Genomic DNA, 25,121 nt, shown 5'->3' with positions numbered 1-25,121 from the left:
GGACCAACCTGTTTGAATTGACTTAGATTCCCTACTGTTGTAACTCAGTTGTATTTGACCCGATGGTGGTCAACATGCTCCCCCTCCTCCGTGTACGTCCCACATTTATTTGACACTAATGTTAATTTAGACTTCTACCGCACCTGATATGACCCGTATTGATGATCAAATAATTTTTGCAGTCATCCCTTCCCTCACTCCCTTCTACCCACGTGTTTCCCTCCCCCCCCCCCTTTTTTTTTTTTTTCTTCCCCTTTTCTTTCTCTTTCTTTCCTTTGCGCTTCTCTCCTTCCTCTTTTTTTTTGTTTTTCTCCTCTCTTATGCTTGTACAAGCTCCAGATAATTATTCCGCAGAGCATTAGGCATGATGTCAACATCTTATCTCCTTTCCCATTAGCGATTTCCATGACAATTTACTCCCATATACGCTCTCCGCCACCTCCACTATCTCAAACCTGTAGTATGGACTTCTGCTTAGATACTGTACGCTCCCTCCTTTCCTCCATAGCACCATACTTTGAGACATTAATGTAGAACGCCTGGTGCCTCCTTGCTCTAATCGTTTGACAAGCACACTGGAATATTGCAGGCACAACCTTGTCGTGGTTTTACTCATCCAATTTGTTCATTTCTGCATTGGATTTCATGCTCTTCTGTATGATATATGTTTTGCCATATGCCCTATGTTCAACCCGTTTGAAATTTTATTCTGTCTTGTATCAATCTGTGTGTTTGGTTTTCAATAAACACCTCTTTTTTGGAAAAAAAAAAAAAAGGCCTTACACCCTGGTCACATCAAAGCCGATTTAGAAATTGTGCAACGTACAGTGAAGATGCTGATTTCCTTACGATTTGCAAGACATCTGACACAGATATCTATGCAAATCCTCACAAAAGTAGTACATGTACTACTTTAGAAATCAGTGTCGGAAACGCACCCATGTGACTGCTCTAATAGCAGACAATAGGGTGCGACTTGGCATAAGATTTGCAAGTCGCATGCCATGCAAATCGCATGCCAAGTCGCATCCAGGGTGCACGATTTCAGGTGCGATTTGGAAATTGAAATTGTACCTGATATCCGATCTAATGAATGTGGATGTGAGTGTCTTAACGTAAGCGATTTGCTGCAGCACAATTTCAAAAGTAGTTCTCGTCTAACTTTTTCAGCATTTTGTAGCGATTTCACATATAGACTACAATAGAAATCGCAATGCTAAACACAATTGAAAACGCAATAAGTCATTGGTAAATCTACAGAAAACACGGTGAAATTGCCAACAAAAAGCACAATTTTAAATTACATCTAGTTTGAAACAAGCAGGCAATTCAACAAAGGAAATACATCTTTGAAGGCATGCTGTATCTGCATGCTCAGATAAGGGTCTGTTATGGATTTGGGGGGGGGGACTCCATGCCATTATTTTTTTTTTTTTTTAATCCATTTCTTTCGCTCACTTTTCTCATGGTTTGACAAACTTTCCCAAAAGGAGGCGGAGTGCAAACCAACATTATCCAATCAATCATTAGTCCAGGCCCTTATCTCATCCCATCGTTTGACATTCACATAAGGTGCTACTTTAAAGGTGTTTGAACAGACAAGGCCTCATTCTAATTCACATTCTAGGGATCATTTAAACAGAAAGCAAAGATGCTGCCACCAGCACATGTATGTTAGTGTAGTCACACAGAGATCACGCAAATTCATTGCTGTGGTTGGGATTCAAACCAACAACCCTAGCATTGTGAGACAGTAGTGCTAACCACTAATCCACAGAGCTGTTGAACACTAATCCTGCCTGTATTTCTGTGGTGTGAATCAATCCTAGGTCCCTGGGCAAGGTCAGTGTAACTAGCCAGATATCTCAAATGCGACACAAATGTTGTGCTATGTTGCCAGTTCAGATGTATGTTGGTTCTATGTATCCCAATACAAAGGATTGCAATACTAATACAGGCGTACCTCAGTTTACCAACGCCTGTCAGCGAGCGGCTCACCGCATAAGGCTAGTAAGCCTCGTCGAAAACCGAAAACCCGTTCCGCACTCGACGAGGCTTACTAGCCTTATGCGGTGAGTCGCTCGCTGACAGCTCTTAAATAGGTAAGGGGTGGGGCCAGCCGGGGACATCATCCGAGAAACCCCGCCCCATGTGACATCAATAATGTCACATGGGGCGGGGTCACTCGGATGATGTCCCCGGCTGGCCCTGCCCCTAACCTATTTAAGAGCTGTCAGCAAGACTTTTTTTCATAAGGCTGGAAGCCTCCGATGGGACCGGAACTTCTTTTTTTTCTTTTTTCGGATCGCCGCCGTGATTGACGTTGGATCTACTTCGGGGGACATTGTTTTAATAAAGGACTTGTCAAAGACCCTGTACTGTGTTTTTTTTTACACAACACTGTTTTTTTGTGAATGAGTAGCGGGACCATGTACCGTAGACTCATTCACATAGGGGGGGGCGGGATCTGGGGGCCCCCTTGTTAAAGGGGGCTTCCAGATTCTGATAAGCCCCCGCCCGCAGACCCCCACAACCACCGGCCAGGGTTGTGGGGAAGAGGCCCTTGTCCCCATCAACATGGGGACAAGGTGCTTTGGGGGGGAGCCCCCCTGCCCCAAAGCACCGCCCCATGTTGAGGGCATGTGGCCTGGTATGGTTCAGGAGGGGGGGCGCTTGCTTGTCCCCCCCCCTTTCCTGACCTGCCGGGCTGCATGCTCGGATAAGGGTCTGGTATGGATATTGGGGGGTACTCCATGCTGTTTTTTTTTTTAAATTTCGGCATGGAGTTCTCCCTTAATATCCATACCAGACCTGAAGGGCTTGGTATGGATGAGAGGGGGGACCCACGCTGTTTGTTTTGTTTTGTTTTTTTGCAGACCTTTATTTTTACATTCAGCTGTCAAAATAAATATAATTTAGACCTTCGAAATAAGTAAAATCATTACAGAAATAATTATAAAGGATAAGAAACAAAAATAGAATCATTAGAACTAAGGAAATCAAATTAGAATACATAAAGATATGCCTAGTGCTGTTTGTTAAACACAGTAGACGCGACCGAGTGTTGGCTGTCAGAGGAATCCACACTGAGATTTACTATTGAGCAGTGGCTAAAAAGCAAGCACCCACAGAGGACTGCTAAAATGTGTTCTGCACATGCGCATTTGTATCAGCCAAATAAACTGCCTGAGCGTCTAGTTTTTCACTGTGTTGTTTTGCTTAAAAAAAAAACTTTTTAACACATTTTAATTTTTTTTTTAAATGGCAGATATTGTTTAAAGTGAAGTCCTGATATTTGGCAAAACAAATTTCAAAGTGAACATGTCTCTGCAGTGATTTTTCATGGTGTTATACATACCTCTTATCAAGTCTGCTTTGTGAGTCTGATTCCTGGTGTGTGTCTCGTTAGTAAATTCGATGGGCGTCTACTTGTGGATCTCTTAGCGGGGTAAAAGTAGACGGTCGCTCATAAAAATTAGACATTTGCACACGGAAATGCGCCCAGGCACAATAGTAAATCAGGGTCTTAGTGTGAGATTGCCCACTGCACTGTCAAATACAAATTCCAGTGTCTTTGCCACAGTTTGTAGGAGCTATAACTTTAATGCAAACCAATCAATATACACTTATTTGGATTTTTCTTTTACCAAAGATATGTAGCAGAATACATTTTGGCCTAAATATATGAAGAAATTAGATTTTTAAATTTTTTTTATTGGATATGTTTTATAGTAGAAAGTACAACATATTGTTTTGTTTTTTTTAATTGTTGGTCTTTTTTGTTTATATCACATAAAAACCCAGAGGTGATCAAATACAACCAAAAGAAAGCTTTATTTGTGTGAAAAAAATGATTTAAACTTTTTTGGGTACAGCATTGCATAACTGCACAATTACCAGCTAAGCATAATATATTACATAAAGAAAATGATTATCTGATCCAATTTTAACATCATTCCAATAATGAATTATGTACACCTGTCATAAATAGTACATTATATTATAATTATAATGCATGGCTCAAAAAAAAGAGCTGAAAACTTTTTATTCTTAAGGTACAGCAGAGAAGAAATAAAGAAAATCTTTCTAAATCTCTCTAAATACCATAGGTATGTGAATTCTTTTTTTTTTTAATAAGGTAACTTTTAAGTTTGAGAGGTTTTACACAAAAGAGAGCAATAAAAACATACAAATAGATCACAATATTCAAGACAATGTAAGAATGGGCTGTTGTTGCAGGAAATCTAAAATCTAGCCATCGTTCCCATGTAGGTTGGAGTTTACTGGGAATTTCTCTACAGGTGTAGGTTATCTTTTCAAACACAATATGTCTACAGTATCTGGTTCTAGCATCCAGGTCTTAACTGTAGGGGGTTGTTGGATATCTATATTAGGGAAATAAGTATTTAATCCCCTGCTGATTTTGAATGTTTGCCCACTCACAAAAAAATGATCGGTCTAAAAATCGAATGGTAGATATATTGTAACACAGAGACAGAATAGCAACAAAAAATTCAAAAGAAATGCATGTCTAACAAATTATGCACTAATTTGCATGTTCATGAGGGAAATAAGTATTTGATCCCCTTCACAAAACATGACTTAGTACTTGGTGGGAAATTCCTTGTTGGCAATCACAGAGGTAAGACGTTTCCTGTAGTTGGCCAACAGGTTTGCACACATCTCAGGAGGGATTTTGGCCCACCCCTCTTGACAGATCCTTTCCAAGTCATTAGGGTTTGGTGACTGACTTTTCGCAACTTGAAATTTCAGCTCCCTCCACAGATTTTTAGTCAGATTAAGGTCTGGAGACTGGCTAGGCCACTCCAGGACCTTAATGTGCTTCTTCTTGAGCCACTCCTTTGTTGCCTTGTCCATGTGTTTTGGGTCATTGCAATGCTGGAACACCCATCCTTGACCCATCCGTGACCCAGTTTCCTGGCTGAGGGAAGAAGGTTGTCACCCAAGATTTGACGATACATTGCCCCATCCATCGCCCCTTCGATGAGGTGCAGTTGTCCTGTCCCCTTAACAGAAACCCCCCCCCAAAGCAGAATGTTTCCACCACCATGTTTGACAGTTGGGATGGTGTTCTTGGGGTCATAGGCAGCATCACTTGATGCCAAAGAGCTCGATTTTGGTCTCATCTGACCACAACATTTTTAACCAGTCCTCCTCTGCATCATTCATGTTTAGTGGCAAACTTCAGACGGGCCTGGAAATGTGCTTTCTTGAGCAGAGGGACCTTGCGGACACTGCAGGATTTCAATCCTTGTCGGCGTAGTGTGTTACCAATTGTTTTCTTGGTGACTGTGGTCCCAGCTGCCTGGAGATCATTGACAAGATCCTCACATGTAGTTCTGGAATGATTCCTCACTATTCGCATGATCATTGACACTCCACGAGGTGAGATCTTGCATGGTGCACCAGACCTAGGGAGACTGACAGTTGTTTTGTGTTTCTTCCATTTGAGAATAATTGCACCAACAGTTGTCACCTTCTCGCCAAGCTGCTTTGCGATAGTTTGGTAGCCCAGTCCAGCCTTGTGTAGGCCTACAATATTGTCCCTGATATCCTTGGACAGCTCTTTGGTCTTTGCCATAGTGGAGAGTTTGGAATCTGATTGTTTGATTGCTCCTGTGAACAGGTGTCTTTTATACAGGCAACAAAATTAGATTAGCAGCACTCCCTTTAAGAGACTGCTTCTAATCTCAACTTGTTACCTGTATGAAAGACACCTGGTAACCAGACATCCTGCTGAATGATAGGGGATAAAATACTTATTTCCCTCATTAACATGCAAATCAGTGCATAATTTGTTAGACATGCATTTCTTTTGAATGTTTTGTTGCTATTCTGTCTCTCAGTGTTGTAATACACCTACCATTCGATTAGGCTGATCATTTCTTTGTGGGCAAACATTCAAAATCAGCAGGGGATCAAATACTTATTTCCTTCACTGTATTTACATCACCAAAGGAGCACAGAGCTACTAGTCCCTGTGCAGCTGTCAGCACAAATTGTACGGTCCCCGAAGCAGTAAAAAGACACTGAAAATGCTAGTAAAATTTAAGTTTAGCAGCATATGTTACTGAATGCATTGGGACATGATTTTGTGGAAGGCACAGGTGAGAAAGGTAGAATACTGTCAGTACACTTTGAATTATAATTAAGAATTGTGCCTGGAGTTGGGCTTGAATCCTTATATTCCACTTATCACTTAAAATCCAATACTTCAATCTTAAAGTAAACCTGTGGTCAGGTTATGGACATTGAAGTATTCACAAATCCTTAAATAGCAGTAAACAACCTTTGAAGCAATACCTCACTAACTTCTGTAGCGTGCAGACACTGTGGAGCAGTTTATTGAGTTTCCAAGCAGAGGAGCTGATGTCACTCAACTCCTCCTACTCATGTTTAAATTAATAATTTTTGAAATTACTGCTATCTTAACTACCCTTTCTCTGGAGCTAGGGATAGCTTTCATTTATTTTAGTCTATGTCCTTTACTTATTAAGATTGTATTTGTAACTCTTGTGTATACAGCAAATTACTGGTAAATTAAATCTACTGATATTTCCAAAAATCCAAATTAATACAAACTTAAAGGCTAAGTTCACATTTCAGGCAGAATCAGTCAGAATTTCACTTTTAATAATAAATAGAAGCCTTTTCTAATGTCTTTTCTGCCCAAGCCATCCCAACATGTTTATTTCTCACTTACCTAGTCCACGGCAGCTTTTAGTCTGCACCCTCTCTGTTCAAAATTTAAAAAATGCATTCCTAGCCCTGACTTATTGTAGCATCATGTAACTATCCAGGAAACCTCATATCCCATCATGCACTGCTGTACTGAATCACAGGATAGGCGTGTTTTACCTATCTGGACCACACCTCCCTCATTTCTGTACCACCTCTTTTTTTATTTCCACCCATTTTCCTATTTCCTTCCTTAAGGTGGCCACACACTGTACAAACTGATTGTACAATATTCTTTAGATATGGCATCAACTATGTAGTGCAAGAGCAGAGAAGGTGGATATTGTGGGGAGCAGCAATTTTAAAGCATCTAAAGTGAAACATTAAAATGCCAAATTCCTTTAACCAAGAGGTGTGTGAACAGGAGGATGTATGGGTACATCCTCCCAGAATGCCCCTTGTCCCACCCAGCAGTTTGTGTATAGTGGCCAGGCAGAATATGTATTGTTCTGGGAGAATGTAGCTGTATATCCTCCAGCCCGTGCGCTTCAATGTGATCTATGAACCCTCAGTCCCTTAGACACAGCAGATCATAGATCAGGGTACAGGCCACTGTCTTTGTATAAACAGTCACAATGGGAAAAAAAAGCCCAGTCACCAGCCCAGAACACTACATTGTCACTATGGTGACATTGTACTGCTGTGGTGATGATTATGTACAATGGCTGACTGCTCTGATATCACTGTATGTCATTGCCACAGCCATTGCCTCTGATCACCTCCACAGTAGTACAATGACAGCAGCCCTGCACTGCCAGTCACCTCAGTGTCCGTAATCACCCCTGCACCAGTCACAGTGCCCCTGATCACCGCTGTACCAGTCATAGTGTCATCATAAGTCACCATAAGGACTTGCTCACATGAGTGGTGCTCTCTTAAGATCGTTTCATGTTTGATTCACATTTCAGAGAGCTTTGACAGGCAGTGAAGAGTTGTTGTATCATCTCCCCACCACCTGCTTTGATGTCTAGGACCCCACAAAGCACCCCCATCCACTTAAATAGGTTAGGATCGGGGGTACAGGGCGTATAATTCCTGCCACAGCTGCAAAGGAAAGCAGCTACTAAATAGGAGTAGTGGTTGAGAGGCAGTAAAACCATGGTTCAACTGCAACATTTTACCACCACCCAACCTCACATGTGAACAAGCCCTAATATTGCAGCCAGTCACAGTGACTCTGATTACAAACACACCAATCACAGTGTTGCCAGACCAGTGTAGCTATAATCAGTGTTCCTAATTGATTCCACACCAGACCAGTTGTACCGGGTGGGTGGAGCCTTACGTGCTGATGTCACGCCGCTGCAGCCGGAGCTCAGAGCAGTGGCCATTTTGGTATGCTTTTATGCATTTAACTCTGCTGTATCCACGTGGATTGCTTTTAACTATTTACAATAAATACTACACTATATTGCCATACCTTCGGCTCCTGTGGTGATCTTCGCCCCCTAGGAGGATCCTTTGCTGTTTTGCATAGCCCTGACCCTGGAGAAGTCCGGTCCCTATTTCTGGCTTCCTGAGACCTCCCCCATAAATATCAGCATTAACGCTATTATACAAGTAACGTTCTGGTGAGTGCACATCCATATAAGGTGGGGGATTCCTATGTTGGGTCATGAGCACCCTTGAGCATCCCAGCTGGTATTGCTGCACCTTGTAGTTCCACAAACACCGGGCATTGCTGTGACCTGTAGTGCCATGGACTATGTATAATCGCCATTATTGCTAAATAAGCACACTTACAGTGGGGCAAAAAAGTATTTAGTCAGCCACCAATTGTGCAAGTTCTCCCACTTAAAAAGCTGAGAGAGGCCTGTAATTGGCATCATAGGTAGACCTCAACTATGAGAGACAAACTGAGAAAAAAAATCCAGACAATCACATTGGCTGATTTGGAAAGAATTCATTTGCAAATTATGGTGGAAAATAAGTATTTGGTCAATATCAAAAGTTCATCTCAATACTTTGTTATATATCCTTTGTTGGCAATGACAGAGGTCAAATGTTTCCTGTAAGTCTTCACAAGGTTGGCACACACTGTTGCTGGTATGTTGGCCCATTCCTCCATGCAGATCTCCTCTAGAGCAGTGATGTATTGGGGCTGTCGCTGGGCAACACAGACTTTCAACTCCCTCCTATTTGGTGTCATTTCATGCTAGCAATATGAAAAATCAATCACCACAATATAGACTTAGGAATGTGTGCCTTGAGTGAAAGGACTGGTTTTTTTTAATGATTCTTATGGTTTGAATTTGCAAAAAAAAAAAAAAAAAAAATAAGATTGGGATTATTGTGTACCTGTTATGGAGATTCATTACATTTCAAAAATTAATCATGCCTTATTTTTTAACCTGTGACACCATCACTACTTCTCTATGCAACAAAGGTGGATCATGGCTGGAACATTAAAAAAGGTAATGACTGGTGTGAGAATCCAGCAGATTGATGTACATAGCTTTCACAAAATCAATCAATCAATCAATCAATAAATCAATCAATCAATCAATCAATCACAACAGTCTGTTTATAATCAGTCATTTTTTGCTTACAAAGTAAGACATCTGGATAATATTCTAAATATTATTATGAAGATAGCAATGTTTAACAGATCAATATTTCTGATATATAACTCATGCAAAATTATTTTGAAAAAAAAATATAGTTTTTAAAAGACCACATTCAGGTTGAAGTTGGGAATAAAATAAGTTTGGGTCTATTTGGTATATTTGTACAGCTGTGTTGTTAAAGCATAAAAATAAAAGCTAACAAAGCTTTGGCTGAAAAACATTGCAATACTGAAAGCCCCTAGAAATTGCTATGGACAGCATGTGACTCTGGCAATACCTTCAGATGAAGATCTGTGACCCAGGATGTTGATCTATCACACTGTTGTCCACACAGAGATTTAACACAGTATTCAGTTTACACAGCATTAGGGAGCCAAAACCCAGCATTTATTCACTGACAAGCTACAGTGCCTGCAAGTAGCTAACCCTCTTCCTTTCATTCTGCCTGCTTTGTTTGACTTAAGTATTCGTTTTTTTCACTTTCATTGGATTTAAAACATACTTTTCAATTCAATCCAGTTTGCACATTATGCAGTCTTCAACGGATTCATAAACGTCTATTTTGGTGTTTGTGAGTTAACAAATCACTGACAGATTTGGAATAGCCATAGTAAATCAGTTCCACTAATTTCTGAAGAGCATATGGAGTGGAATCAACATAGCTTGAGGCCATCCATATACTTTTTGTCATAGGCTGAAACCTCATAGATGGTGGGATGTATTTTTTACTAAATGAACTAAAGTGAAAAGAAAGGAAACAGAGGAAAAGTAAATTTGAACCCTGCACAAAACATATCAGTATACTGTATGTCCATAATGCTTTAGTAACACTTTGAATACACTGTGGATATAACTGAAACTGAAACTTACAGTTTTATATATCCTTCCAGCTTTATGAATATTAAAAGTAAATGGCCAGATTTCTCTGACTGCCACCAATGACAGCTCTCTGACATGCTGAACACAGTGGCTGAATTTAAGGCTCTATTTAAAAGATGTACACAACTTTCAACCATGATTTTCACAATGTTCACATTAAAAAAGTATAAATGTTGGTTAAAAGGTGTGTATTATGTGTGAAAAAATATAAATGCACCCTTAAAGTGGTTGTAAAGGCTCAATGGTATTTTAACTTGCATGCATCCCCCCCCCCCCAGCCCTCTCTAATACTTACCTGGGCCTCATCTCGATCCAGCAATGTGCACGGAAGCAGCGTCTCTACAGGAACCATCCTCCTCATTGGCTGAGAAAGCAGCAGAAGCCATATGCTCCCACTAATGTCAGTCACAGCCAGTGAGCCAATATTAATGTATTATGTTTGATAAACAAAACAAAAACTTATTTTAAAATACAATTTTACCAGGTAGTTTTTAGGTAGAACATATGAATATTTAATATTTACACTCAAAACAAAAAATGGGAAACTGCAAGCATAGTAGCAGCTCTCTGAAAGTGTTTTTTCCTGTTGCATTAATTGACTAGCAGGAAAGGTCATATTATAAAATGGAGTGTGCCTCAGAGATATTCCTTCCCCTTTAAGAGTAAAGCAGGGTATACATGGTCAGTTTTTTTTGTTCAGCCAGTGAGCTAAGTGAAATAAAACACATGGATTCCCCTATCCACAAAGGTGAGGTGGACAGAGGAATCCTCCCTGTTGCGACATTGTATTCTGTGGACTGTGGACTCTGTGATCTGTGGCTGCAGGAGCTGATCAATGACAGTTTTCCAGCTTGGTTATTTGGCAGAAGTCAACCTAATGATCATCTTCTGTTGAACAGGGAGGGCCACATGCAGCTTGAAATTTAGCAGGTCCCTGCTGAACTGGCCAAATTTTGTTTTGTTTGTACCCACCTTAAGACTTATTTACTCAAAGGTTGCTAAAAAGTGAACAGGCAGTGTGGAGCTTTGAGTGTAATAAATATTCCCTGCATTAAACTTATATTTCTCAATAAGTATTTAATGAACATACATACCATACTTTAGTTTACAAACTCAAAAGACAAAAATTAAAAAGAAAAAAAACACACAAGAAACCCATTTTACTCTCTCACTAAAGAACAATGTTACCATGATGGTGTCTTTAAGCATTTCAAGTAGTTATCATGGACAATATTTCTAAAGTGTTGGTTTCTTAGAGTATAAACAAAAGGATTTATTAAAGGGACGATGATTGAAGTCATTACAGACACATTTTTCTTAATAAAATATATTTGACTATTTGGTTGGGAATACACATATATGCAGCAACCATATACAAGGGATACTGCTACAGCATGGGAAGAGCATGTTGAAATAATCCTCTCTTTTCCTCCATGACTAATTTTTGCAACGGCAATAATTATATTTACATAAGATATAAAGGTCACAAAGAAAGAAATCATGACAACACTGGATGACACAAGAACACATTTTTCAATGTGAGCTGTGTTTATACAGGCATTCTTCAGGAGTGGACCTACGTCACACATAAAATGATCAATCTCAGAAACACAGAATGTCAAGCTCATTACTAAGTAAGAAGGAATCAACAGAGAAACGAATGAACCAAACCACACTCCAATTATGACTTGAATGCAAAAGTGTCTACTAATCATGGTAGAGTATTGCAGGGGGAAACAGATTGCTATGTATCGGTCAACAGACATTACAGCCAAGATTAGAAATTCAGCTATTCCAGAAAGAAAGAAAACATATGACTGAGCTAAGCAAGCCAATACAGATATAGACTTCTGTATACTTAAGATGTCCTTTAACCAGTTTGGTACTATGGTAGTTACAAAACAAATATCAATGAAAGCTAAGTTACACAGAAAAAAATACATAGGTCTTTGAAGTTTCCTGTTTAGAAATACTAATGAAATGATAAGAAAATTCCCACTTGTTGTGACAATATAGCAAAACAATGCAAGACAGAAGACTAAAACAGTTGTATATGGATATAGAGGAAATCCCAGTAGCTTGAAATGTGTTACAATGGTTATGTTAGTCTGTGCAACCATCATTATTTTAACAGGCAGAAGAAACTGTTTAAATAAATAAAATGTATTTTCAGTAAGAGACAAGTCAATTTTCACCATGTTATATCTAATTTTTTAACAATCACATTCAAAAATCTTCTTCAAATGTAAAATATAGATTAGCAGATTTTCAGGAAGAGACATTAAAAAAATGGTTGTTTACACAATTCAAGCATCATTTCGTTAAGAATACATATAGTACATTTGATCTAATATATGGTCTTCTCTATACCAACATATATTTGGAGCTGTATGTCCCAAATGTTAAACAAGCACTATAATGTATCAATATACGTATCAATATATACTTAGGATGTATTGAACTGGACTTGTCATAAAGCTCCAACAAGTCTGCAGTAAATGTCTCATCATTGTTTATATGCATACATTTATAAAAGGATTCCAGCTTGTTTTCTATTGCATCTTGGATTGCTCCACTGAGACTAATTATGCCAGACTTCCAAGAAATGTATAATTTTTTTTAATACAGTATATCTCAATTACCCAGTGCTAATTTATCGTTGGATTCCCATTACAACAGAGACAATTATATTAACAATATAAATTCAAAAGTTTGTATTTAAATGTTTAATACATATAGCAGGGAATTTCCCCTCAAATTTTGTCCTAATAATAATGTTTTACCAGACAGAAAGTTATAGGAACTGTCCAATTATATCCACACAGACAGCAATAAAAAAGGCTTTTCTTGGTGCCTACATGGCAGCATACTAATAATAGAGCTTTGCCTCTAACCCTGCCCTCAGGACACGTAGCTTAAAGCGATACTAAAGGCTTGGCTTTTTTTTTAAATAAAATACATGTCATAAAAACCACTGCTCTGCAGTGGTTTTGCACAGAGCAGCCCCAATCCTCCTCTTCTCAGGTCCCCCTCTGGCGCTCCAGGCTCCTCTATCCTTTTGGGTGTCCCTATAGCAAACAGCTTGCTATGGGGGCACCTGAGCAGATGTACTCCCAAGCTATTGCTTAGTGTGTCCATTCACACATGGAGCTGTGGCTTGGCCCCACCCCTTTTCTCTCCTCATTGGCTCACTGGCTGTGACTGACAGCAGCAAAAACTTAAGCCTTTAGAACCACTTTAAATGAGAATAATTAACCCTTGTTTTCCTCTATTTCTCAGACTTCTAAACCACAGTCCAGTGAAGTGAATGTCTCTACCTCTGCCTTAGTTCAGCATCCACCTGGGTTTAACCTCTCACAAATATTGTCTTAGGTCTTAGGCTGCTAATAGTTTGGTAGCTCATTCTGGAAGGTCTTGTGGGCCTTTTAGTACTTTCTAGCTAAGAACAATATTGCCTAGCTATGGTGTCTGTGCTGTCTTTGGTAACAGCGTTAGCAGCACTGGTCTATTCCTTTTTTTAGACAGCACCTTTATATGTTATCTAACCTGATTTTAGCCTATATATTTTGGCTGTCCTTACTGCAGACTCTATGGTCCCCTTTCTGTGTGTTTTTTAATCCCCAGGTTTCCTTTTCTACTCGCTGTTGGTTTGTTTGGCATGCACACTTGGTCATCTCTCCTGCACAGGATAGTACCTTTATGTCACCAGCATGCATATATGCTCATTCATGATGGGCCTTAAAAGGTTTGGGTGCCATTTTTGACAAGGGTTCTGTCCCAATAATTTTAATAGCGGTGTCAATGCAGTAGCAGGCCCCTGCCCAGGGAGTCTCTTGTAATGCCTTAGTACCTCCTTAAAGGGTTACTTTGCTTCACGAGTAGGTCACTCATACTGTATTCCTTTCCAGCCTTCAGGATATTTTTTCCTTTACTATTAATTATACTAATTTTTGTGTTACTACCAGTAATGATTCACTCACTACAATTACAAGATCCTCACATGTCCACTAAGTAAAGGACTTCCAATGCTTCTAACTTCCAATGCCTGAATATTTTCTATTCCACTTTGCCTGATGACAATCTAGAAAGTCTAAGAGATTATCACAGCATCAGATAGTCTGATGAGGATAGGCCAATTAGCCAGAAAATATTTCAGGAGTGTCATCACTTTTCCTCATCCACAGAACACTCTCAGAAGCTTAAGGGAAATACATTCTGGCCTTGATGGGCAAACCCATATCAAATAAGATGGCATGTACAGCTATCTAATGAACAAGATCAAGAAAGTCATCAGATAGCATCTATCAATGTTTACTCACTGCAGCATTTTCCCAGTTCCCCCACCTCTCTAGGCCTATTGTTTGATGCTTCTTCCCCACTTCCATTAACCCCAGCACTACATAAAAATGAGCAGCTTATGGTGGGCTATCACAGCTGTTCAGAGGAGTCAGAGCCTTCTGGTTTCAATTTTGACTTTGTACAAATGTATGTGCAAACATTTAAACAAGCCATAGGTTTAAAGAAAATGAAGATGTACTTCCTTTTTCTCCATCCTATTTTCCAGTTATGGAGGAATTTATTGACGAGTGGCAAAACATGGAGAAAAGGTCCCAGATAAACTGTCCAAATAAACTCCATTCCCTGTCTGAGGTAGAAATCTCTTCTCTACATACTTTGTTGATGGTCAACAACATAGTGATATACTTGCCATGGAGGATATCACATCTTCTGGAGGTGTTCTTGATAAAAGGATCTATCTGGACCTTAAAAAATCCAAGCAGGCAGGCAGGTTGGTGTTGAAAGCTAGGTGTGGCTCTTACCTTGATGTTTAGTGCTATCTGAGTCTGGACCTAAAATACTGAAATAGCAATAAATCAAGATGAGCCTGAAGAAGACATTATTTGGACTCTGGATGAGCTAAAAATGCTAGCTGTCATTGTTGGCAGCAACTTCAATGGCAGTTAGGCAACAATAAACACCATCTGATGCTCTGCAAGGGCTACAATTTATGTTGTAAGCACCAATAGGGCCCTATGGCTAAAGACCTGGGTGGTTGAAAATTCCTCTAAACAAAACTGATGAAGCAATCCATTTAATAGAATATCTTTGTTTGGGAAGAACATGGGGACAGCCATCTCTATAGTTACTTGTGGGAAACCAGGCCTCTTCCAACCGGGCAGGAGGTTAAGATGTGCAAGACCTTTCTCAAGTGGGCTCAAGCAAGCAAGGTCCAGAGTCTGTAGACTGTTTCACCAGTGGAAAGATTTTAAAAAAGCTAGAAGCGCACCAGGCAATCTTCCTAATATCTCAGAAACAGAAGTCCCTCACGATTCTGGCATGGCCCTTCAAAGTCTTTTGAGTACCTCCCTGCCCAGACAGGTGCTGTTGGGACCCGAGTCAGTTATTGTGCACAGGTCTGGGTGAACCTTTGTTAAGATTCTTAGGAGATCTCAGTGGTCAAGTATGGTCACTTCTGGATGTTTGAAAACTCTACAACTCATCTTGGAAGGCAAAAGTACTGATAACTGTCACCATTGTAAACCCAGTCAACAATTAGACTAATCAACAATCAGATAAGAACAGGAAATGGAGGCTACAAATCGCACACGCTCACCAAAATTGGACAAAAAAGATTGGAAAAATGTTGCCTGGCCTTATGAGTCTCGATTTCCCTAGCGATGGTTGTGTGTAAAAATCCCCATAGATCAGCAGTTTTTGAAATACTTCGACCAGCCTGTCTAGCACAAACAACCATGCCACGTTCAAAGTCATGTAAATCCCCTCTCTTTCTCATTCTGATGCTCGATTTGAACTTCAGCAAGTTGGTTTCACCACGTCTAGATGTCTAAATGCATTGAGTTGCTGCCATGTGATTGGCTGATTAGCAATTTGTGTTACCAAGCAATTAGACAGGTATACCTAATATTCAAAAGAAAGTCTTTATAGACCATAATCCATACCTAAGGTTAACAAATTGGGCAAACCTATCTGTAATTCCAGAGACTTTCTCTCCGTCTAGTCCAGGGACCTTTACCAAAGTGCTGGCCACCCTCAGAGAGCAAGGTCTTTGCATCCACCATAACCTCTATACCATCCTTCTGATGGCCTTCAGGTCAAACAACTCTTGGCCCACAGATAAGTACTAAAATAAGATAAAACCTACAAACATTTGGTTGGATTATTAACCACAGGAAGAATAACCTGATATTGATCCGGCGGTTGACATATCTCTGTTAGTAACCACCTGGCGGGGCCTCTAGCAGTCCACAGGACAGGATTCCCCGCGCGGAGTCTAAGCCCCAGTCTGCTTGTTCACCAGGGCCCCTGATGGTGGGGGTGGGCTTGGAGCAGTCAGGGACCAGGTCGCGGCCCCTGAGTACCCCCGTCCATGGTAGAGGGATCCACCAGAGGTATATGCAGGTAGAGAGCCTGACATGAAGAGGTGGAAGACTGGATTCCAGCGGGATGGATGGATGGTCGGATGGCAGAGTAGTAAGCGTGGTCAATGGGCCGGGTCAGTAACAGTGGGATCAGTGTAGTACAAGGAGGCAGGCAGAAGAATAGTCAGGTCACTCGCTGGGGTCGGTAACAGAAGTTCAGATCAGGTATGGGGGTATGCAGAAAAGAGGTCAAACTAGCCAGGGGGTCAGAGCAGGAGAAGTCAGCAGAGGTCAGGTTCAGGCAAGGGCAGCAACAAATCACGAATAGCAGGAACACAGGAGCAAAAGACCATACGGCACTGGGTGTCGGTGCAGGGCAGGTTTAAATTGTGCGCCCTGCCCTGATATTGGTGCCAGGCGAGTGGCTGAGATCGCGAGTGCGCCTGCGCGGCCGCCACCGTACAGGTCTCAGTGTCCGCTGGATTGCATGGATCAGTGCTCCACGAATGCGCGGAATCACTCGCCGCCGCGATCCCTGACAATCTGGAAGCTCTTTTTGATACTTCAGAGAGATGAGTCTCCCTGCCACTCCAAAAGAGTGTTCCAAGCACAACAACTAACATGTAATGGAAAGCTCCTGATGCATACTTGTGATTGGGAGCTTTCCAATCATGTGGTCACTGTGACAGCCAATAACAACACGTGATAGGAATGCCTGCTTTCCCCTCCCGCTATTTTGGTCTAGTTAAAGGGGCAGGAGGAGGCAGCAGGAAGGGGCTACATTTTGAGTTGTTTAAGACCATGTTAACATCTTGTGCTGGTGCACATGTGTTAACACTCGTTGAGTTACAACAGTCCATTTAAATATATGGGCTGCCAATACACCACCAAAATGGAAAAAGACATGCAGTATTTTGCATCAGGGCTGCATTCCATTGCATCAGGGTGGCACTGCAAAACTCACTTGCAGTGTTTTTTGTTTTTAATAAAGGAATTGTTATTTAATTGCAATGTGTCTTTGAACTTGCCAGCAAGTTTGACATCATCAAGAAGATATTCAACTGATACACAAGCCATAATGTAATTTAATGTCAGCAGCTGGAGTTTGTAAAGGAAAATGATTTTTAACTCCAGAAGGTTTTACCCCCTTTATGACCAGGCCATTTTATGCTTTTTAGCAATGCGCTACTTTAACTGGTAATTGCACGGTCATGCAGCACTGTACCAAAATTAAATTGATATAATTTCACTAAAATACAGCTTTTTTACTTTCTATTACAAAATATATCCAAAAAAAATAATAAAACATTTTTAACAATCTAATTTCTTCATAAATTTAGGCCAAAATATATTCTGTTACATTTCCTTGGTAAAACAAAATCACAATAGGAGTATATTGAATGGTTTGTGTTAAAGTTATAGCATCTACAAACTATGGTATATATACTGGAATATTTTTTTTATACTAGTTGTCCTGCCTTCTCTGCAGTTATGAAAGGGTTACAGAGGATTACAGGCAGTATAACCTTTGATGTCCACACAGTAAAGAGTCGATGATTGATAACCGATGATCTTTTACTGATAACATGTGATCATAATGAGAATGAATGAATAAATGTGCGGATGAATGTGGTAAAACTGGAATACAAACAGAATAAACAGACATGAGTACATATCTAACTACCTAGCAATATGCACAACATTCCTCAGTACATAGGAGGGGTACTTACAGACTTTGGGGGTCTAATCAAGCCCTTATATGAAGAGGGAACAGCATCCCACATGTACTTGCATTGTAGAATTTCTTCAGTCTGAAGAGATGAGGTCACTTCCTCCCAAGTTAGCAAACAGGACGTCCCTAGCCTTAAAGGGACAGACACTGCTGAATGCTAAAGAATGCCTTGTGTAATACAAGGCAGCACACTAGTAATGGTGGTGACTAGTGACTTATAATGGGACTGTGATGGTGGTGGACAATCTGACACTAACTGACACTGGGTGGGAACTGACTGATGCTGACATCAACATTGACACTAATACAATAATCAGCGATAATAATACACATTGTCACTGTACTAATGTCACTGGCAGGGAAGGGGTTAACATCTTGGGGTAATCAAGGGGTTAAGTGTGTTCCTAACAAATGTTAATGTGCTTACTGTGTGCTTCTTTTTACTAAACACCTCTTTGTTTCTTCTGCTTTGAAGGGAGAAGAAACAAAGTGATTATTCCCTCTGTCCAGAACCTTGTGTTGTTTGTCAAGACAGGGCTCTGGGCTGTGATTGGACACAGCCGAATAGCAGGTAACAGCCATGAACCATTGGCTGGGACCTGGTGATGAAATCTCTCTGTGTCTAATCATAACAGGAGTTGGCGGGTGGGTTCCACACGTGCCCTGGACTCAGAAGGAGGCAGCGATGTACAGGTATGTTGCTGTGCCTGTAGGAGCAGCCCTGCCTCAGTACAATGTGGATGGGTGATGCTAAATTATGTTAAATTATAATATGCCTTGTGCAGCAATTGTAAATACTGTATTATTATTTTTATGTGCTATTTCTTTCATATTGTTTACAAAATAGAAAAAATTGTTTTTTTTGTAACTTTTTAAAAAACCTGAAAACATTTTATGTAGCATTTAAGGATATCAATGAATGCTTTACCAATACATTATTTAGTATAATCATCAAATTTCTAGATATTTTATTTTTTTCAATATACGGTAATTTATATTTTTTTCCAATTTTCCAATTCAAATTTACAAATGCTCCAAATACCACAAATTAATTAGTTGGGGGAGAAAAAGAAAAAAATAGATCATAAATATTGGAAAAATCATAAGCTATTAAACATATTTAGCAATACAGTCAGCCTCAATGAGAGAATAAATCAATTTTAAACAAGGAACACCACTATTCTTCATAGTTTCTTTATTTTGTATACAATAATAAAGAAAAAGAAGAAAGAAAAAAGAATAAAAAGGTCAGGAACCCCTAAGATAGAAAATAGGATAAATACCACTATTCAGTCAAAATAATACAGGTATGGAAAATGAAATATTTTTTAATGCAGGTATGCTTTCTGCTGAGGATGGAGGTATATAAGATGGGTAATTCAGCACATAATAACAAATATCTTGAAAATGGAGTATATTAATAGGCAAATATTAATAAAATTCAGCAATCCTATATTGTCTCTCTGATTTACATCTGTGTGAAGTAATGGATTCATGTTACCCATGTCTTATAGAATTGGTCATATTTCCCTTTGCATTTATGAACCCAACATTTTGCTTCCATAATCCTATCCATCTCTAGCTGTCATATAATATTATGCTGCCAAACCAGTTTTGTATGCCTTAAATAAATAAAAAATGAATGACCACAGGATAAGAAGTCTCTCAATAGACAAAACCTGTATTTTTATCATTTACAACTACTTTACATCTGCATTTGCTTCAGGTTTACATCACGATCTATAGAAACTTTCTTTTATATAGTATACATACGGCAAACCCAATGGATATCAAATAACTAATTTGCATGTATTTTCTTAAGTATAACTTTCTGAACAGATTCTTTTACTTCTTTGTTTCTTAAACTGTATAATATAGGGTTGAGCATTGGAATTACAATAGTGTAAAGAACAGCAATTGCTCTGTCCATGTTTGATGCATTTCCATTTGAGGGCTTAAAGTAGGCAAATATCAATGTTCCATAAAATAATAGCACAACAGTGATGTGAGAGGCACAAGTAGAGAAAGCTTTCATTTTTCCTGCAGCAGTGCGTATTTTTAACACTGCCAAAATAATGAATAAATATGACCCGAATATAAGGATAAAACAAAATACTCCTAAAACAACATCAGTTACTATGAGCACTAGCTCATTAATACTTGTGTCAGAACAAGATAGTGCCAGCAATTGTGGAATTTCACAGAAAAAGTGATTGATTTCTTTGGATGCACAAAACGACAGACGAAACGTGCTTGATGTGTGATATGTTCAGCTGCAAAGTCCAAATGTCCACACAACAGCAAACATAAAATAGCAAGCTTTTTTGCTCATAATACAGTAGTCTTGTATCTCAAAGGATTACAGATTGCAAGGTAACGGTCTATTGACATAATAGTCAATAAGAGAAACTCTGAGTCTATAGCAGCAGTAAATACAAACATTTGTACAACACATCCTTGGAATGATATCACCTTGTGTTTAGAAAAGAAACGAGCCAACATGTTTGGAATAGTTGATGTTGTGCATACTGTATCTAAAAAGGAAAGATTACTAAGGAAGAAATACATAGGAGTATTCAGTGCTGGATCAACACTTGTTATAATTATTATAATAAGGTTTCTTCTGATGTCAGCATTATACTGAGCTGTTTCTGACAAAAGTGCTCTAAAAAACACAGGTTGCTTTACTATCAATAGGGCTGGCAGTTTTTTTTAAATACAGTAAAGGGTATATTACAATAAATATAATAAGTAGGACTGCGCTATGGACCCCTAGACTACTTACAGAGAGAAAAAAAAAGACAAAACTACCAGGTAGCTGCAGTTCTTAATGGAATCCCATTGAATGAACAGATCTATACATATGGAATGGTGCTGTTCACTGATATCTAATCCAAAAGATGAGATAACTAAAAAATATGCAAAAAATCAATATATAGAAAAAGTCCCCCTGTGCAAATTGTTTTACAGGTTTTGTGCAAAAAGCTAATAAAATATAACAAACCCTCCTATACCTCCAATACACATATATTCTAATACAGTATGATTAATACATGACATTCTATCTCAACACAATTGAAATATATGAAGCAGCTTTAACGAATTATAAAGTGATTGGTGCAATCAATTAAATTAATATTGCTCTGGTGAGTTCACCCAATTTATCTGTTGGTGGATGGAGCACAAAAAAATGTTTGGTGGTGTCATTGATATAGTGGAATCTGCACAACTAATAGCCCTTTAATACTGAGGAATTGCACTGATTGGATGGTCACAAGGAGTTATGTTGGACTTGATGATGCAATGACGTTCAGAGTCATTTAATGGACACATTTTCTGGCACTTTATTAATTTAATTGATTGCACCAATCACTTTATAATTCATTAAATCTGTTTCATATATTTAAAATGTGTTGAGATAGAATGTCATGTATTAATCATACTGTATTAGAGTATATGTGTATTGGAGGTATAGGAGGTTTTGTTACATTTTATTAGTTTTTTGCACAAAACCTGTAGCACAATTTGCACAAGGGGACTTTATATATATATATTGTTTTTTTTGCATATTTGTTAGTTATTCCATCTTTTGGATTAGATATCAGTGAACAGTGCCATTCCATATGTATAGATCTGTTCATTTAAAGGGCAATATTTTACTATACTTCATATCACATTATTTGTTCATTGGAGAATGATGAGCAAAATCTGTGCAGTTATTACACTGAAGAAAAAAATATGTTGGCTTGCTACCATTGATATCATCATAGAGACTGTAAGGGAATGTCTCAATTATTCCCACATTCTGCCTGGAGCAGACAAAATTTACAGCAGTTGTATGTAGCAATCAATCAGCTTATATCTTTCATTTTATAGGCTCAGCTGAACAAGCTGAAGATAGAAACTGATTGGTTGTCAGGTGCAGCTGCCTCCAGATTATGTCTGCTCCAGCTTTAACAAATTCTCCTCTAAAGGTGCCTAAAGACATAACAGACTATGCCCCACTCACACCATTTACTAGGAGATTAAAGAATGTCAATAAGCATAAGCAATTGAATCTAGCACATATCCACTGCATGAGTCATCTTGGGAGAAGAGTTAATTTCCCTCAAATAACAGGTTTAAATTAGAAGGTCTAATCAGAAAAAAACAGTAAACAAATGAATCATGCTTTGATTACATATATAATAAAGAAAAAAAAATCAAAGATATACTCACTATACTGAACATACTTACCAAACAGTTCACTTTGACCTTGTATGAAAGATGCAACAACAATCATTGATTGGAGATAATTGGATAATACAAAAGAAAATACAATTCTATGCATGACCAAATTGTTACATTGTTAATTTTTAGGAGTAAAAGATGTACAAAATGGATACGTTGTTTGTTGTTGTTGTACTGTGCCATGTATTGTCCCCCCTATTGTACAGCGCTGAGCAAACCCTTTGGCGCTATATAAACTCGTAGTAATAATAATAATAATAATAATACCTTTGACAATAACATGAAGTCTCAATCAGAAAGAATAATATAGTGACCTCTCTTTATACGGTTTTTGAAGTCAAGGGAACAATACATAATTGCAATATTTTTGTTGAACCCCTAGAGCAATTCATAACAAACAATTCAAGCGAAAAGCTCACAGGATTTTTGACACACACAGCCGGCAGCAGGCAACGATATTCCTTGGCACACAGCGGTAGTGGTACTCCTGGGCACACAGCGGGTAACAGCCGAGTATTCCTGGGCACACAGCGGGTAATCCAGTGGAGTATTTCTGGGCACACAGTGGGTAACACAGCGGAGTATTTCTGGGCACACAGCGGGTAACACAGCAGAGTATTTCTGGGCACACAGCACCGGGGATTCCTGGAGGGGGGGCGCAACTCCTCGGTGGCCTCGTCGAGGAGAGGTGTTTCCCGCACCACAGGGGCCATTTCCCCCATCCTGCACAGCCTTTGAAGTAGGCTGTGGCAGGACGCGAGGAATCTGAAAAGGGGGGAGGGAGGGAGTGATCAAAGGGACAGGGGGACAGCAGGCAAGGAGGGTGGGGGGTGGACCGTGACAGTAACATAGGTTGTCTGCAAACAGTGACAGCCACAAAAACAAACCACTGACTCACACTCTACAGGCCACAGCACACATGTGAATGAGCTCCAAGACCTTAATTACACACACAGCTTTATTTATGAACTCAGTACAGTTTTATCATTTCGATTTAACAGGAATATAGTTGGGATTGTGTCCACTAATAATATTTTTAGTGTATTTTTACCATAAATATAATTTGGATATTTTCTCTGGTGGTCGGGGGCTGTCAGCTGGGCTGTACGTGATATCTAACAGTGGCCCTGGGTGTATGCTTGTGTCTGTGCCACCTGTATAGTTAGGAAGAACAATAACGTCTTCTATGGAATACCTTGAACCTCTGCTATGTACCTCAATGTATCTAGGAATCGGACATGTTTTCAACTGAAAATATAACAATTATTAGTAATGTTTCCCTTGCAAATGATCATCAGCTCCTCGGTCGAGAACAGCGATCTTGCCATGTCCAAATGTGGTCTGGAATTCCACAAAAGAACAATTCACAAAGCCAAAAAATAGATTTGCAGATTACGATTAAACTTACCTAACTACACTCCCATCCACTAACACTCCCCACTACCACTTCTGGGTGTGCGCAAACATCCTTCTGCAAACATGATGATGTATTTACAGTATGACAGCCACTCTAGCGCCTCCTCCAACAGCCGTCTTGGCGTTTATTTGTGCACCATAGCAATTTTCCACGCGGCTCCATTATGTATATGACATTTGCGAATATATGTTTGCAGCTCTATTGTGTATTTGGCATTGGCGAATATATGTTTGCAGGTAAAGGTCCAAAGTCAACATAAATTGGGGGCCTAATTTATTACTGTAAAGAGGACTGTAGAAAAAGAATAGCTAGCTGCACATTGAACACAACCTATTCATTGGTACATAACATGGTCTTGTGGTGCAATAGCGGGCTTTTGGTTTGTTTGTTTGGACATACTTGAATATGTGCACTCTAACAAGCTAGATTTGGGCATATTATATAGCTCACAAAATATAAGTGTTAGGGGTGCTAGTATATTGAACTTGAACATGAAATAAAAAAATAAATAGTCCAAATGTTTATTGATCAAATACCTATTCCACATTTATTTGGACATCAGCAATAAGTAGGTACAGTAAACTTCTTGGTGGGAAAAAAAAGCAGGATTGATGTTGCTAAAATAGAACAGTCATGCTCATAAGACCGTACAATCTAAAAGGATATACTTCTAATGAACAGTGCTTTCACAGGGTACAGCAGGAAACAAATGGTTAATATGAATCAAGCAACATTTTCAGGGCCATAAAATGAACACACCACGTAGTAGGATTACCTATCTACAAAACAGGCTCCAGATCAACATATCAATATAAAAATACATAAAGTACCAAGATAATAAACACCTCTCACCTCCCCAAATCCCCCACACATACATTTCTCATCAGGTTTGTCCTAAAACTGCATTTCAGTCTAAATAAGCAAGCACACTATAGCCAAGTGCAGATTTGGAAGAGCAGAGCAATTGACATGTGTTAGGATTACAATGCAAAGATAATAAACACACAATCATTGTACAATAATACACAAACACACTTTAGAAGGAAAAAAATGCTAAACATTTACAGCCCACATCAAATCACAGCCTGAGGGCAATTCAGCACAATATCTCTTCTTCTTCCTGAAAATAACGTGGCCTATTACCAGTCAAAATTACC

The 25,121-nt window shown here is 39.2% G+C and overlaps 1 pseudogene; it reads right to left on the bottom strand.

The window, feature by feature from the left end:
* Positions 1 to 20,115: 20,115 nt before the first annotated feature.
* LOC149445217 (olfactory receptor 5V1-like) lies at positions 20,116 to 22,599 on the bottom strand (annotated as a pseudogene).
* Between the last annotated feature and the right edge of the window lie 2,522 nt (positions 22,600 to 25,121).

Source organism: Staurois parvus, unplaced genomic scaffold (genome assembly GCF_062004578.1).
Source record: "Staurois parvus isolate SC_StPar_1 unplaced genomic scaffold, SC_StPar_1.0 ptg000738l, whole genome shotgun sequence".
In the NCBI taxonomy this organism is placed as follows: Eukaryota; Metazoa; Chordata; class Amphibia; order Anura; family Ranidae; genus Staurois; species Staurois parvus.
The sequence above is the reverse complement of the archived record's forward strand: the minus strand, read 5'-3'. Positions and strand labels throughout refer to the sequence as shown.